Consider the following 15,723-nt stretch of genomic DNA (forward strand, 5'->3'; position numbering starts at 1 on the left):
TCAGAAAAACAGGCTACAGCCTAATTAGTCACTTCAGATATTTACAGGTTGACTTACTGCTAAGACATACCAGAATTCACCTGTCAAATTAGAAGATAAAGACAGATGAAACAGACTGCATGATCCTGGATGGTTTCACACTCCTCTTCCTCATAAGGTCCACCAATCTTTCTCCATTTTCTTTATCTAAGGACTGGCCATTGTCTACACAATCTCACTAGATCCCACTGCTTACCATAGTATGAATCGGTAGACCAAACCTTCTAACTACTCAGCAATAGCCTGGCTGAATGTTTTCTAAACAGTAAGGAAAATTAGCATGGCTAAATAATGGTTGTTCATAAAATATTTTGCACCAGTGCAGCTGCATTAGTTCTGCATATGCATTTACATGGTTTATCAGCCTCACCATTTTTAGTCTCAATTCTATTTTCTGCATATTTGCTGATGTGAAACAACACAGTTGAACCAGAGATACAACTATCACAATAACACTGCAGACCACGTGAAACATTTTCTTAAACTGTAAGTTTAAGTATGATCTTGCAGCCTTTAAAAATATTCTATACCATTAGCTTTTAGGGGTAAAAAGTGGCTAATAAGGGTACCAAGTGGCTATTGAAAAGCACAGAATCCTAACAATTATATAGGTTTCTGAGAAAAGTGCAAGACAAATTTTATACCTAGGCCAAGCTATCATTTCTCTTTTTACTGCTCTCACTTAACCTCAATTACATGGCTGCATAACTTTATCACAACCAATGCTAAATCATACAGCTAAGTGACTAGTGAAAGAAAAGACAGAATCAGAGAATCATTCAGGTTGGAAAAGGATCATCGAGTTCAACCGTAAACCTAACACTGCCAAGTCCTCATCTTCTTCACTGGAGAGGTTGCATCTGGTCTTCTAACCAGAATTTAAGATTAGTTTGAGGTAATATCAGAAGATCCCAGTCCCAAGAAACACAGCAGAACTTGTTTATGACACTAATCTGAAACGTATTTGCTTTTTTAAACATGTAAGTACTGTGATTACATTCTATAACTCAAGACACTAGAAACCAAACTAAACTGTCTGCCAAGACAGAGCAGACCCTTTCCTACATTTTGGATAAGGTACATACAAGCTTAGGTGTCAAAGGATCCAATTAGACGCCTTGGTACTCCATCCTGTTTTACCATTTATCTCTTTGTGAAAAATCTGAATATTTTATAGCCAAATTCCAATCTGAAACTCCCACTTATGGAAGCTCAAAGGATGTAAAATCATCTCCTTCCCTTCTTGGCATCCTCTGCCTTCAAACGTGACACATGTTCAAATCAGACCAAACTACCAAGCCTAGACATTTAAAGCAACATCAAGCAGACAACATTGCAATTAATATTTTCAGTTCTTTGTTATGCTGGTTTTCTCTCTCATCAGTTTCCTTTATTACCAACAAAAATTATAATAGTAAAATACAACAAAGAAACAAACAAAGCATATCTCAGAGCTGTTATTTCACTGGTATGTGATTAAGCTTAAAAGTAAGATGAGTGATCTGAGATACTACTATTTCAGTATTGCACTAATTGCACCAAGAATTATTACATCAGCAGATCAAAATAGAAGTCAGGGTATATCAGCTGAGACTATGGTACAATGGAAATATTTTCCCTAAAAGGCAGTTAAGCAACACACATCAGATAAATAAAAATTGGCTCAGACCAGGTAAAGTACCTTCCAGCAAATATACTTGAATCTCTTCTGATAACAAAGCCAACATTTGGTAACAGGAATCAGTGGTATCCCTGACTCTCATAGTCTAAAGACTCCCAAAAGCAGAGGTTCCTTATGGGTTTTTTTAGTCTTTTTATTTATTTGTATTACTGAGGAACTTTGCATGGCAAAACAAAGCTTGATTAGTGGGGAAAAAAAAAATCATCAGAACTTATCTGCTCCTTGTACTTAATTTCTTCTTGATTTAATACCAGGAGATCAGTTATTTTCCTGTTAATTGTAAGGTCAAAGAGTACCCCATGGAAGCAATAAGCAGCAGGAACTAAATAAACAGAAGACCGGATCTTTAATGCAAATGTGTTTCCTGGAGGAAAGGAGTAAATCAGTGCAGATAATTTAGTACAGAAGCAGGAAAAAGTTTAAAGAAAAAATGTAAAAATCACATGTTCTAAAACAATCTGTTCAAAAGATTTCTCACTGGAGCATAAGTAGCTCTTCAAAACCAGTGCCCTGCTGAGGAATTTACATACTTGCCAAGGTTTAAGTTACTAATCAAGAACAACAGCTATTTGCTTTGTGGATGAGAAGTTTTAATACTTGCTCAAGATTTTTTTAAAAAAACCCAAACAAATCACAATAACTTTAAGGTACAATTTACACAGTGACAACCGTGAAAGTGTGTAACTGAGACAAGAATTCCGGAATACGTTCCTCTTCATTAGAAATTTTAAGAAAAATAATACTGACATTGTAATTAAAAGGCTTTCAGCGTACTGGATCAGTTCAAATAATGCTTAATGCTTTTCAAATCCATCAGTTACAAGGTCATATCAGGGTAACTCCATGGCATGTCTCCCAATAACCACACTTCTGGCCTGTTAAAGAATGTGTTTCTATTAACAGCCAGAAATTAAAATTAATCTTTCATGACCATAGGGCATGACTACTTAAAAATTATATGCACTTTCCAAAATGACTGGTCTACCATAAATCATTACCTACCCTTATTTGATGAACTGCTGTCACAGACACTGTAACATTTGATAACTGACAAATACGTTTTCAAATAAATTAGTTTCTGGCCCCAGAAAAGGTTCGACCTCCACAGAAATTACATAGCTGCATGTAATATAGTATCATCCCATATTATCCAATAAAACTCAATTTGTACTCGTGTTTCAGAAAAATACTAAACTCCTGATTAATTCCTCCATTTTGTACAGACATGAAAAATTCAAGACTGAAATTTATTCCTACTCCATCCTTGTGAAAAAGCAGAAAGAAGATTAATGAGGCCTTACTACGTCTGCTAATTGATATTTGCATACAGTTACATTCCAGTTTTAAATCTAAAGTTATTTTATTAGCATTTATGTTTAAAAAAAACCGCAAAGTGCTCCAACAGGTAACGCCTCAGAGCATCTCAGCTCCAGTATTTTTGACTGAAGTTTTCTAATGTACACAAGTAATGTGGCAACGTACGCTTTAGAAAATAGTTCAAACACTAGGAATGTACCTTGTTTAACCTAATACTACCAGTTCTCTTTACTGCAAAAATTTGTAGGACTCATGAGTAATGTTCCAAAATAACAGCCCTTTAGAGAAGTTATTTCAAATACGCTACCATCTGAACAAAAATGAAACATCACTTGGAACAATATAGGCATATTTTTCCTTAGCTATTATGATGACCTGTTACGTAAGCCTAAACAGCTCTTGCAACATCCTTTTCTAACAGAATTTCACAGAAACCTAGATAACCTCATGAGATCAACAAGGGCATGTGCAAAGTCCTGCACCTTGGGAGGAACAACCCCACACACCAGTAGAGGATGGGGGTTGACCTGCTAGAAAGCAGCTCTGCAGAGACCTGGGAGTGTTGGTCTACAGCAAACTAACCATAAGCTAGCAATGTGCCCTTGTGGCCAAGAAGGCCAATGGCATCCTGGGACGCATCAGGAAGAGTGTGGCCAGCAGGTCGAGGAAGGTTCTCCTCCCCCTCCACTCTGCCCTGGTGAGGCCTCGTCTGCAGTCCTGTATCCAGTTCTGGGGTCCTCAGCTCAAGTGGGATAGAGAACTTCTGGAGAGAGTCCAGTGCACGGCCAGCAAGATGATCAGGGGACTGGAGCATCTTTCTTATGAGGAAAGGCTGTGGTAACTGGGACTTTTCAGCCTGGATAAGAGGAGACTGAGGGAGTACCCCATTAATATTTACAAATATTTAAAAGGTGTGTCAAGAAGATAGAGTGGCATTTTTCCTGTTGTCTCAAGTGACAAGACAAGGGGTAATGGAAAGAAGCTGGAACAAAAAATTTCCATTTAAACATAAGGAAAAACTACTTTACTGTGAGGGTGAGGGAGCCCTGGAACAGGCTGACCATGAACGGTGTGGAATCTCCTTTGAAGGTTTTCAAAACCCACCTGGACACATTCCTGCGTGACATGATCTAGGTGGATCTGCTTTAGCAGGAGTATTGAACTAGGTGATCCCTAGATACTCCTTCCAACCCTGGCCATTTATATGGTAAGCAATGGTAAATAATAGAAAAATAACTGTGAATATTAAAAAAAGTGTTTAATTTTCTAATTCTGTATAAAGTCAATATTAAAACAATATTAGGTTTATGCTGTAAAGCCTTCAAGAGGGGAAGATTATGTCAAGAGTGAAGCATATCTGCTTTCCCTTATAGTTCTGCAACCTGACTTACCATTGTCATGTTCTCACTTTCTTAACAGACTCTGTTCCCCTACTGTGTAGGCATCAGCAGCATGGACTGGTTTCAAATCTGATTCACAGACAGCAGTCTTCCTGCAGGGAGGCTAACTCTGCACTCTGTACAAATAGTAAGAGGCTGACAACTTTCTACTAACCATCATAACCTGCCAAGACTACCAAAATAGTCATGGTTTTGAGGACTTCACCCCTCCGAAATTTCAATAAAAACACTTTTTTATACATATTGCAAGACAATATTAAAGAACATCAATTTAACTTGTATCTTGGGAGGAACAACCCCGCACACCAGTAGAGGATGGGGGTTGACCTGCTAGAAAGCAGCTCTGCAGAGAGACACCTGGGAACTTACTGTTCCAGAGTCAGCTACTTCCACCCAACAGAAACTTACTTATATTTCTTAAACAAGAATCTATGCTATTCTACAGTCTACTATAGATCTACTATGGGACTTGGACTAAATGATCTTCAGAGGTTGCTTCCAACCTCAACAATTCTATAAATCTACAATTTCCCTGAGAAAAAAAACCCAACTGGTTAAGATCAAAAGCCAAGAAGTAATTTGACATATTTCCTTCTTAAAGAGATAAAATATACTGGGATATAGTGCTTAGAAGCATAAAAACTATTAATTTTTAAACCAAAATTAAAGGCAACACCATTCTAGCCATCATTAAAGAACAGTAGAAGAATATATTGATTGGGAGAGGGGCAGAGAACAGCTTTAAAAGATCTTATGAGAATACATGAAAAATGGCTATCAAACAAAATTTTAAAGGGGTTATAAGCGAACTCTTTAAAAAAAAGTTAGAAGAACAAAATGTCAGACACCAGAATGAGGAGAAAGCCACTCGCCCATTTCCTGATGACATGGCTAAGTGGACACATTGAACTGGAAGGGTTCAACAGGCACTGGGGAAATAACCCACATCCCCCTCAGTAAACCACCTTTGGCTTGAATCTGGGAAAGGGGTTTTCTACTTGTATAATCTAAGGAACTGTAACGAGATATAAATAACCTCATTCTGTTTGTCCAATTCAATAGGGGATTAAAATAACTGGCAATGTTTTAAGTCATGAACTGGAGGTAGATTCACCAGGTCATAATTGGAAAAAGAGAACTGCCAGTCCTTGATAAGCATGGCAATTCCCATTCTTTTATATACACAGCTACTCTAAGGGAGTACAGCTTCCTTACATAGCAATAACAGCATATCCTTTGATTTACACAGCAGTCCTCCAGCAATACAACCAACATCCTGTTTTCCTCTTAAAGTACAGCTGGGCAGTTTGTCTATGGGCTTTATTTATCCAAGTTCCTATAACTGCCTGCCTTCTCATTATGAGAAACATCATCCTCCAATTTAGCAGTATGTTATCTTCATAGCTCTTCTAAAAAGTCTAACATGGTACCTACCTGATCTGCAGACCATATAGATATATACTGAGTGCTTTGAAACTATGCAATTTAACTTCTATAAGCTAAAAAAGGAACACATTCTCCCACCCAGGAAGTCATGTAAAAACACTTGAGAAAACTCAGAGAAATTTAATTTTCTTCCTTTATGGCTTTCAGAGGAAGGGACAGAAATACTGCTTGAATGACCTAAGCTGTTGAGATCTCATAAAGTGCTCAAAAAAACCACGCTCAAATTCATGAGACCTGAAAGCATCTCCACAATTTCTCCCGGTATTTAGAAATGTTCCCTGAATATAAAGAGAATCTGTGCCAACTGCCTATAAGTATATATGTATAAAAGAGTTTTATTAGACACCTCACAGATTAAGTATTTAATAATTCTGTATCTTGCGTTATCACAACAGTCAGAATCCTATCAGAAAAACCAGTATTTTCCACATTCCTATCCAGCTAACCATACAAATGGCATTTTGAATTATTTACATGCTCACACTCTGTAACCATGCAGTAACTCATGAACATGCCATTTGCATGTTGTCAGGCTTCAGAAATAGAAAGACCAAAACTGCTTAACTGTTCACCACTATACTCATTCAAAATAGTTTTAGAAGAAACTGCCACTTGTATAGTCACTTAATGCATTCAAATCTTATAAAATGAAGAATATTTTGCTGGTTATAGGCACAAGACATCCACATTTTTTTTACTGATTTATCATCAGGGAATAGGTAAGCAGCACAGTATCAGTGGAAGCAAAAAGACAAGTACTAAGACCAATATAGGGCAAACTTCTTAATTAAAAACTAAGGACTGATTCAAGGGCACTCGAGAACCTTGAATTTGCCTACACTGGCCAAAAAAGGCCTGAGATAGAGTGTGCAGTGGGGGTGAAGGATAGGCAAAATTACCACCAGTGGAGCTACAGCAGTAGAAGCTTCAGTGACAAGGTGTGTAGATCAGAACATCACCTTGACCAGAACCTCTACTCTTGTCCTCAGTGGTAGAAGCCGGGGTCAGCGACAAGCTGCAGATAGTTTATTTGCTAAAATCTCTTCAGAACTTAACTGCACACAACTGCTTTACAGTATGTTGTTATAAAACGAAACAACATCCTGAGAAACAGAGAAACCTATCAATCTGAACAAAAAAGTTAATGGACAGCTATCAACACACATGATAGAAGCAGAACGAGACACAAACAAAAGTGTGCTAAAAATCACCTCCAAACTCTGTGAAATTTCAAAGTTCACTCCCCCTCTACTGAGTAACTTTAACTCGATTAACCTCTCAGTGTCACATTTTCTCTCTCTCAGGAAGGGCTGGGTTTCAAACACTGCCCAAAGGGAGAAATCCATGGAAAAAACTCTGGCCTCATATCATGGAAGATATTCAAATTGTGCTCAATGGCCATTCAGGTTTTCTTTTGACACATGTAGAACAACCATCACCAGAATTTTTAGAATTTTTTAATATATGGCTATAAAGTCACTACCATAGTGCTGCTAGCTTAAAGCAGAAAGTATCTCTTTGGATCCAGACATTAAAACCCGACACTTCAAAACCACCTCCAAACTTAAAGAATATATTAAGGTGAAGACAGGCAAGGAAAGAAGGCCTAAAGAAACAAAAGCCTTGCCTAACCTTAAAAAGAGAAAAAGGAATTACCTCAGACTTTTGTGATTACAGATTATCACTGACTACTACTAGTTGAAGAAAAGGACGTAAAAAAGCCACAACTCCACAAGCTCAACAGCAGCAGCAAATCTACTTAGTTCAGAACAAGATACTAAAACTTCTTTCCATCTAGAGGGTCTATAAGAGAGGAAGCTAGGTATGCAACTTCTGTTAATTATTTGACTGCTATCAAACAAAACAGTGTATGTGTGTAAATCTCCATATCCAGTGACAGATCTCTGAGTGAAGAAATCTTTCTAAGAGAGTCATCAAACCATTTTTTTTCTCAGTGTCACTTGAATAGAAACAATGTTCCATCACACCAGCACAGCTACATCACTTTGAGGATGTGATTCACATTTTCTGATGGATCTCATAAGAATCATAGAATGGTAGGGGTTGGAAGGGACCTTTAGAGATCATCTAGTCCAATCACCCTCAGAAGCAGGTTCACCTAGATCAGGTTGCATAGGGTTGAGCTTAATGACTGAATTCTTACAATTCTGCCAAATGCTATGCCATGTTTAGGTATCCCCCTTCCTATCTTTTCTAGGAATGCTCCTTTACAGGCTGGAGCTCTTTCTAACATGTTGAGCATTCATTCACATACCTTTCTGAGAGAGTTCAATGTATGACTGAGATGTGAAACATGATGTGACAGCATGTGGGAAAGAGCAGTAACTGTAGGTAAGTTTTCCAGATCTCATTGGGTTTTTATTTTATTTTTAAATGAACGTTAAAATCTCATAAAATTATCACTTTTGATTTTGAAGCTTTTGTTAACACGTAACAGAAGCACTCTTCCCATACCTAACCATTTTTCCTTTCTGAGAGTATGTTGCGGGAAATGAACTGCATGCTTTTCAATTAATCAGGGCAGGATTTTGCAAGGGTATTTCTATTTTAAGCTGCTAAAGTTCTTCCAAGTGACAGCAGGATGACCATGATCCAGCAATGTGCCCTCATGGCCAAGAAGGCCAATGGCATCTTGGGGTATATTAGAAGGGCTGCAGTTAGCAGTTCGAGAAAGGTTCTCCTCCCCCTCTACTCTGCCCTAGTGAGACCACATCTGGAATATTCTGTCCAGTTCTGGGCCCCTCAGTTCAAGAGGAACAGAGAGCTGCTGGAAAGAGTTTAGCATAGGGTCATCAAGATGATTAGGGGAGTGGAGCATCTCCTTTATGATGAAACACTGAGGGAGCTGAGGCTCTTCAGCTTGGAGGAGACTGAGGGGTGACCTCATTAATGTATACAAATATGTAAAGGGCAGGTGTCAGGAGGATGGAGCCAGGCTGTTCTCAGTGACATCCAATGATAGGACAAGGGGCAGTGGGTGTAAACTGGAACACAAGAGGTTCCAAAGAAATACAAGGAAGAATTTCTTCACTGTGAGGGTGGCGTAGCACTGGAACAGGCTGCCTAGGTGGGCTGTTGAATCTCCTTCTCTGGAGACATTCAAAGACCACCTGGACGAGTTCCTCTGTGACCTACTCTAGGTGGTCCTGCTTTGGCAGGTGGGGGTGGACTAGATGATCTTTCAAGGTCCCTTCCAACCCTTAAGATTCTGTGATTATGTGACTCTAACAAACATTTGTTTACAAAATAAACAATTCACTGGTCATTTCCTTTTCTGCTACAGACCTCTGCACCACAAACAGAAAGAGGCAGCATCACCTTGTAAGAATACAGATAGATTTCATTTAGGAAGTGTGAAGGAAAATTCAGTTGCTCTTCTCTAGTGGAGACAGCATGTAGGACATCTCTCTCTTTAGTAGGAGGGGCATAGCTTTGACTGACACCATACAGATCTTTCCATGAGACCACTCTGTCAGAGTACTGAGTAATTTTAAAATATCTCTATCTATAGTAAACACATGTAAAATACTGCTTGGCATAGTATAGGTTGAAATGTCAGCATTTGTATGTCATTATTTCCAAACATTCTCAATTCTACCATAAAAACTTATTCTTCACTAAGAGCTGGAAAGCAGTCTTCAAAAAAAAAAAAAAAAACCCCAATCCTTTAGCTGGCAGGCTTCACATATTGGAGCTACAGAGTCCAGGAAAAAAAAATGGTAAGTAAAAGCAGGAAAAAAAAAAAGTCCTATAAGCAGTGTGTTACAGAACACTGTTAGAACGCAAAAAATAAGAACCAGTTGATTTATCTGAGTATTTCTAAAACTATCATAGCACTAAACTCCTTTTTTTTCCTGAAATAAATCATTGTATATTTTTAAGGTTTCATTTAACAACTACAATTCACTGCATTTACCACCTCATTTATCCAATCGAGATTTACAGATAAACTACAGTAGTGTACGTTGGGAGGAAGGCTGGAAAGTTTGTAAGAATGTTTGGGCAATGGAAATATGCGAATAGTCAAAGAACGATACTTAGAAATAAGACAGAAATTCCAACCGTTCAGACAATGATGACAGATCCTTATTACTTTTCCAAAATAAGTGGCTTCAGAATCTCTCCTATCCTTCTCATTACTGACAATCAGCTCTGAAGGACTGCTTACAAAACACTTTGGGTTTCCATGTCTTCTAGATTTTCACCTTGCTTTCCTAGAGAAGTGAACAGGTATTGACTGGTGTGTTGAGACTGTATCAATGTTACCTATGGGGAAATATGTGCCCTACACTGCAGAACAATCAAAACCAAGAAGTTACCTAGATTTCAAGATCCTCTGATTCTTTTACATATCACTTGGGGAGAAAAAACAGACCACTCACCCTACCCCTCCAAAAACAACAAGAAACAAAAGAGGAGCACTGAGGAGCTGAAGGAATAAAGATACATCCCATCCAGTTCCATGAGTTTGTTTCTACAAGTGTCCTGATAATTTGTCATGCAGATATCAAATGAGAATATCTAATTCTACAGACGAACACCATGTAATACATTAGGGAATTACTGTTCCTGGCCCAACAAATCAGAATTACTCTTAGTTGAAAGGAGAAAAATAAAATAAATTCTATTTCATGTCTTTCACTATCACTGCAGCCTTACAATTTTGCATCCAAGTCATGTAATATCTAAGGCATTACTTGACAGTAGATAAGCAAGTAGAACAGAAACTGCAAAGACAGCTAATAACCCCTTTTTCAAGTGCCATATGAGGCCTGGGAAATCCTTCTTACATTAAATACTGCAGTGAAAATAGTCCCTATGCTCATGTAAGTCCAAGCAAATAAGATGCATTAACCTAAGTAAAATGTGATACATTTGCAGGTGAAATCAGAGGAAATCTGATAAGGCAGAATGGGCCACAGGAAAAAAATTAAATTAGAAAAAAGAAAACCAAATCCACAGATGAAAGGACCAAGCTGAAGGGACGGATTCTTCTTAAATCTCAAGATTTTAAAGAATGGACAAAAATAGTACCCAAAATGCTAAAAGCAGAACAAGTCTATGAAAGAGTTTAAGAACAGAATCATACATTGCAAAACCGTTTAAGTAGTAGGAGGAAGAAATCTCCTCCCCTCATAAAGGAAGAAAAAAAGCCATAAACACCCAAAGCCCAAGTGTTGTCTTCTAGAGCATCTGCCACCAATAAAAGACAGCAGGGAAAGACCACTAACTTCAAATGTTAAGCACAACAGTTAAGGTGACTTAGAAAGGTGCCTTGTTACCATTCTTCAAAGTTCCTAAGCATGATTTATGAGAAAGGCTTTTAGAAAAGCAGCAGTAGCACACTGAAGTTTGAGATTCAGCAGAACAGGACTTTCTCCAAACAGTGGACTGAATAAAAATAGCTCAAGGAGGGCACTGAGGATGGAATTAGTGAGGCTGCTTTGTTAATGTGGGTGGAAAGACAGGATCAAAATTGCAGGCAAGGGAAAGTAAGAGACCATGAATCAGAGACCAACAGAGGATACAGAAAAGTTTATGACTGGAGACTTCATAGACTAGATGGAGAAAGCAGACTCTTTTAGAAATTACAGTTTGGGAACCTTGGGACAACTTTCAACACATCACAGTACCTGATTTTTGAAAGTTCAAAGGGTTGGGTTTTCTTCTAAAATTCAAAAAGGTAAAGTCAAGATTTCTGTCATGGCTTGGATTTATGATTTCACACAAACAACTAAAAATCATCAGAAATTTAACTTCTGGAAATTTCACATACTACACAATCACCATCAACTAACTAATGTCTTGTTTGTCTCAAGAACTAAAGAACTGAGGAGAAAAAAAATCCATCCATGTAAATAGTTTCTGTGCTCTCAAAGGGAGAATGGTTTCATATTTAATTCTGCCACAATATGCATTTTTAATTAAAAGAACAAAATGGTTCAAGTCCACAGCTACTAGTGAAGAAAGAGGTACTTCATTTTTGCCTGAAGGGGTTACAACTCAGTACTATGAGTTGTAAACATTTGTTTTCTCACCTTTGTTACTATATTCTGGCTCCTTCATTTTGTTTTACTACACCCAGAGACAAAACATTGTTGCTCTCAAGTAAAACATGCTTTCAATATTGCTCTCACATGAACAGTTAAACAACAGACATCTCTAGTAGGTTATATTCTAGATAGAGTATTATATTCAGTTGTTTTGTCTGTCTAGTTTGACAGTACAGAAGGACTGTACTAGGTTTTACAAAAGTCAAGAACAATACGATAATACTTAAACACACGGCAGAGTTCTAAATAACAAAGCCCAAACTCCACATGCCATATTCCTCCCTACTGCCCTTCCAAATACCTTGATACCTATGCATTAAAAGTATCTGAGCAATAGTAACACAAATTTTCACTCCTACAGTACTGATGGTCACATATCCTTGAACATTCTTATTTAACTCTATTTAGCAAAGCTTACAGCAAATCAAACTGGAATGTGGGGACAGGGAAGTCAAATGGATGCAACATACAATAAAAAAACAATTATTTTTGTGAAAAGAATAGAAAAAGCAGGTCCTCCAAGCCACTTTGTCAATAATATGTTTGCGTTATAGGGACAACTGAAAGAGATGCTTATGCCTTTCCCATAGCAAAACATTTGAAAGTCACCTGCTAAGAACCCACGTACAAAGCCTTAGTCTTTGGAAGAAAATGCATCTTAAGGTCTGACTTGAGAGCTCAGTAAAATACCAAATGGGAGAATTTATTCACAATAGAAAACCAAGGCCCATTAAAAGAATACTAAATTGAAAAAGGCATTTGATTTCAAGGAAAAATACATTTCTCTTGCTGTTTTGTTGGATGTTTTTATAATTAAGATAGTGTCACTTTGTAACAGAGATTTAGGGCAAAGTAAAAAAATTGTACCATTGCTGGTATTTGAGAAGAATTCAAGCTCACAACATTTCTTGTTTAGCATAGATCAGTTGTTTGCATTGTTTGGGGAGGAGGAGAGGTTTGTCTGTTTGTCTATTTTTAAATAAAGGATCTATATTTTCCAAACCAAGTAGCTATATTTTCAAAACAGAAATAAAATTCAAAGAAACGTGCAGAAAGGATTTTTAAGATACAGCTAAGAAAGTACAGCTTGGAAGGTATTTTTTCAATGAAAACCTCTGTAGAACTCTAACTTTCAACAAAACCAATGCTTTCTCACAGAAGATAGCTTATGCCTGGCTAAAAATATTAATGCACTCTATTTTCTTTAACTGAAAACAGCAATCCTGACAACCCTAGCCTTGCAGCACAGCTGATAAATGCAACCTCACCAGGGAGACGTTTCATAGATAGATTAGGGATCCATCCTTTAACCACCTACAGAATTTTGATCATTTACAACCACCAAAGGACACATATAAATGTACATGCCACTTCTGAACCGGATAACCTCGTAACAAATAAAAAACAAATCCAGGAATTCTGATGTCTTTAATGATTCCCATGGTATTCCACTTTAAAATATTGTTTCTTAAACTTTGAAAAAAATCCACAGTTTTATCCACCAGTTCACCACAATGCAGTTATGTCAGAACACATCTGCTGGAACTCCAATGAGTAAAGCATTTAAGTTTACTTTCAGACACAGTGTTGCATGTTTAATTGTGGGACCTTACCTAAGGAGGGAATTCAGGTGAAAGCTCAAGTTTTCAATAGCTTGTTAACAGCTTCAAACAGCAGAGGTGGATTTCCCCGTTGAACTCTCCATTGTCGCACGCCTCTAAGTCAGCTTCCTCTTTATTGTCCTAATGCTGGGCATGGCCACAGAACTCTACAGGAGTCCAGGAGCCAACATCTTGGCTTCTTGTCATCCTCTAATGCCCTGACGTCAACTTTCTGAGTTTAGAGCAGTACATAGTGACAGCAAACACTCACAATAAAGAGCAACTCTTTCTCAAACAGCAGGCAGCTATGTGAACTTAAATCAGAGTACCAGGTCATCCGTTGGGGAAGCAAATGAGAGCCAGGTGAAAAGAAAAGAAAGCGCACAATGAGATCTGTTTGAACTTGCAAGCAGCCGTAAAAGAGAACATAGGCATTCCTTGTATCCACTACATTACCAAAGCAACTCATTATATTGACTTGTTAATTTCTAGAAAGAAAAAAATATTTTGTTAGTTAGGGTAACATTACAACTCCAATGGCTGGATAGACAATTCGGCATGTGCTGCCCCACAGCATACATAAAACAACAGTGTCAGCTAGTAACAACAGCAAGTCAAGCTAGAGAAATTTGCATGCTTCAAAACTTCCTTCCAAGATACATTCAAAAAAGTCAGGAGTTCTGGATTTCATGAAGGGAGACCTATTTACATATTGCCAGATTACAGGAGAAACCATTTATTTGTGACTTTAAAATATTCCTAGTGAGTCAACTTCTGTCTCGGGTGACAGGAGTCCAGTAAAAACCTTCAGTTCCTTCTGGAATCTAAGCTTGGGTCTCCTATAATAGGCTCTTTTCTGCTTCCACCCGTTACAGATGTGCCTACTCAACATAAACAGCAATCTTCAGCTTTACATAGACATTGTAATCTCCTTTAAAGTTCACCCCCCCAAAAAACCCAGTAGCAATAGAAAGAAAAGTATCTCTCCTGAGATAACACTGTAACCCACATTCCCATCTTCTCAAGCACTTCCACCCCGCCATGCTTTTGACATCTTACTAACTAGCTCTCACTTTCGCTCTTCATGGGATACCATGACACTTGGACAAATGTTAGAAATAACTCTGCTGATTTCTCTATTTGTGTATTACCCTCCCACACATTTTTTTCACCCTAGTATCCACATTCCTCAGCCCCCTAATGTTTCCTTGATCTCATTCCCACACCAACACACTCCAAGAGTGAACGTTACCACTGACTACTCCACAGGCAGGCAGCTATGACTTCAGATTTGACAAAGTTTGAGTAATTAAAACAGATTTTAAATAAAACATTCAGGTGATAGTACAACTGTGTCATGTAAGAAATTGACATTTCTTTGGTTAAGGTCGATATATTGAAAAGAACAACATAATCACCTCAAGAAGTATTAACATGCATGTTCAGAAGTCATCTAGCAAATTACACCATGGAATGATTAGCGCCCAAGTGTCTCCTGAGGGGCATCCACCCATAAAGGAGCTAACTCCCTGTTTCACATATCCAGCAAACTCTACAGTCACAAATTCTCAAAATTCTTTCCATTTTGTTACTCTCAATTACTTATCTTCATCAGGGTCATGGGGGTGAGGGGGGAAAAAAAAAACAACAAAAAACTATTTATCTTGAAGCCCTCAGTCTAAGAGATAAAGTACATGTTAGACCCATGCCATCCCAACTTCTAGTCCTAGATACTGATACCATTTAGTATCAGAGGCACAAAAGGGCTTGCATTTACCCGTAAATGTGTCTATACAATAATAGATAATACAGAACAATAGCAACAGCTAATCCATTGCAATATGAAAATATAGTTTCAGCCCTGACCTAAATTTCATCAAACTGAGAAAATTCAGACACACACACTCCTGAAGAGTCTGCTGCTGTGACTTGGCAATAGAATGGTTTGAAGCTACTGCTACACTTTTTGTCCCATCCCACAACTCCACAACAGGGAGGACTTTCATTCACGCTTGAATAAACCTGTGACTATTTTGTGAACTGAATCAACTAAAAACGTGAAAGAAAGGAAGAGAGCTCAAATCAGTATTCTAAGCTTGATGCCAGACAGCCATCAACACTGAGACACAGCTGATGTTTCCAGAGATCTGTAATCTGATTGAAAT

The 15,723-nt window shown here is 37.9% G+C and overlaps 1 protein-coding gene across 3 annotated transcripts in view; it reads right to left on the minus strand.

Annotated features, from left to right (window-relative positions):
• Positions 1-15,723, minus strand: part of COBLL1 (cordon-bleu WH2 repeat protein like 1) — a 92,048-nt gene that overhangs the window by 72,474 nt on the left and 3,851 nt on the right. The window contains exon 1 of one of the 3 annotated variants that reach the window (XM_062004737.1): positions 13,571-13,677. The exons of the other annotated variants lie outside the window; for them this stretch is intronic. The gene's annotated coding sequence lies outside the window, so the exon portion shown is untranslated. Of the gene's footprint in view, positions 1-13,570; positions 13,678-15,723 lie in introns of those variants that run through there. 3 annotated transcript variants of the gene reach the window in all.

This window comes from Colius striatus, chromosome 11, assembly GCF_028858725.1.
Source record: "Colius striatus isolate bColStr4 chromosome 11, bColStr4.1.hap1, whole genome shotgun sequence".
Lineage (NCBI taxonomy): Eukaryota > Metazoa > Chordata > Aves > Coliiformes > Coliidae > Colius > Colius striatus.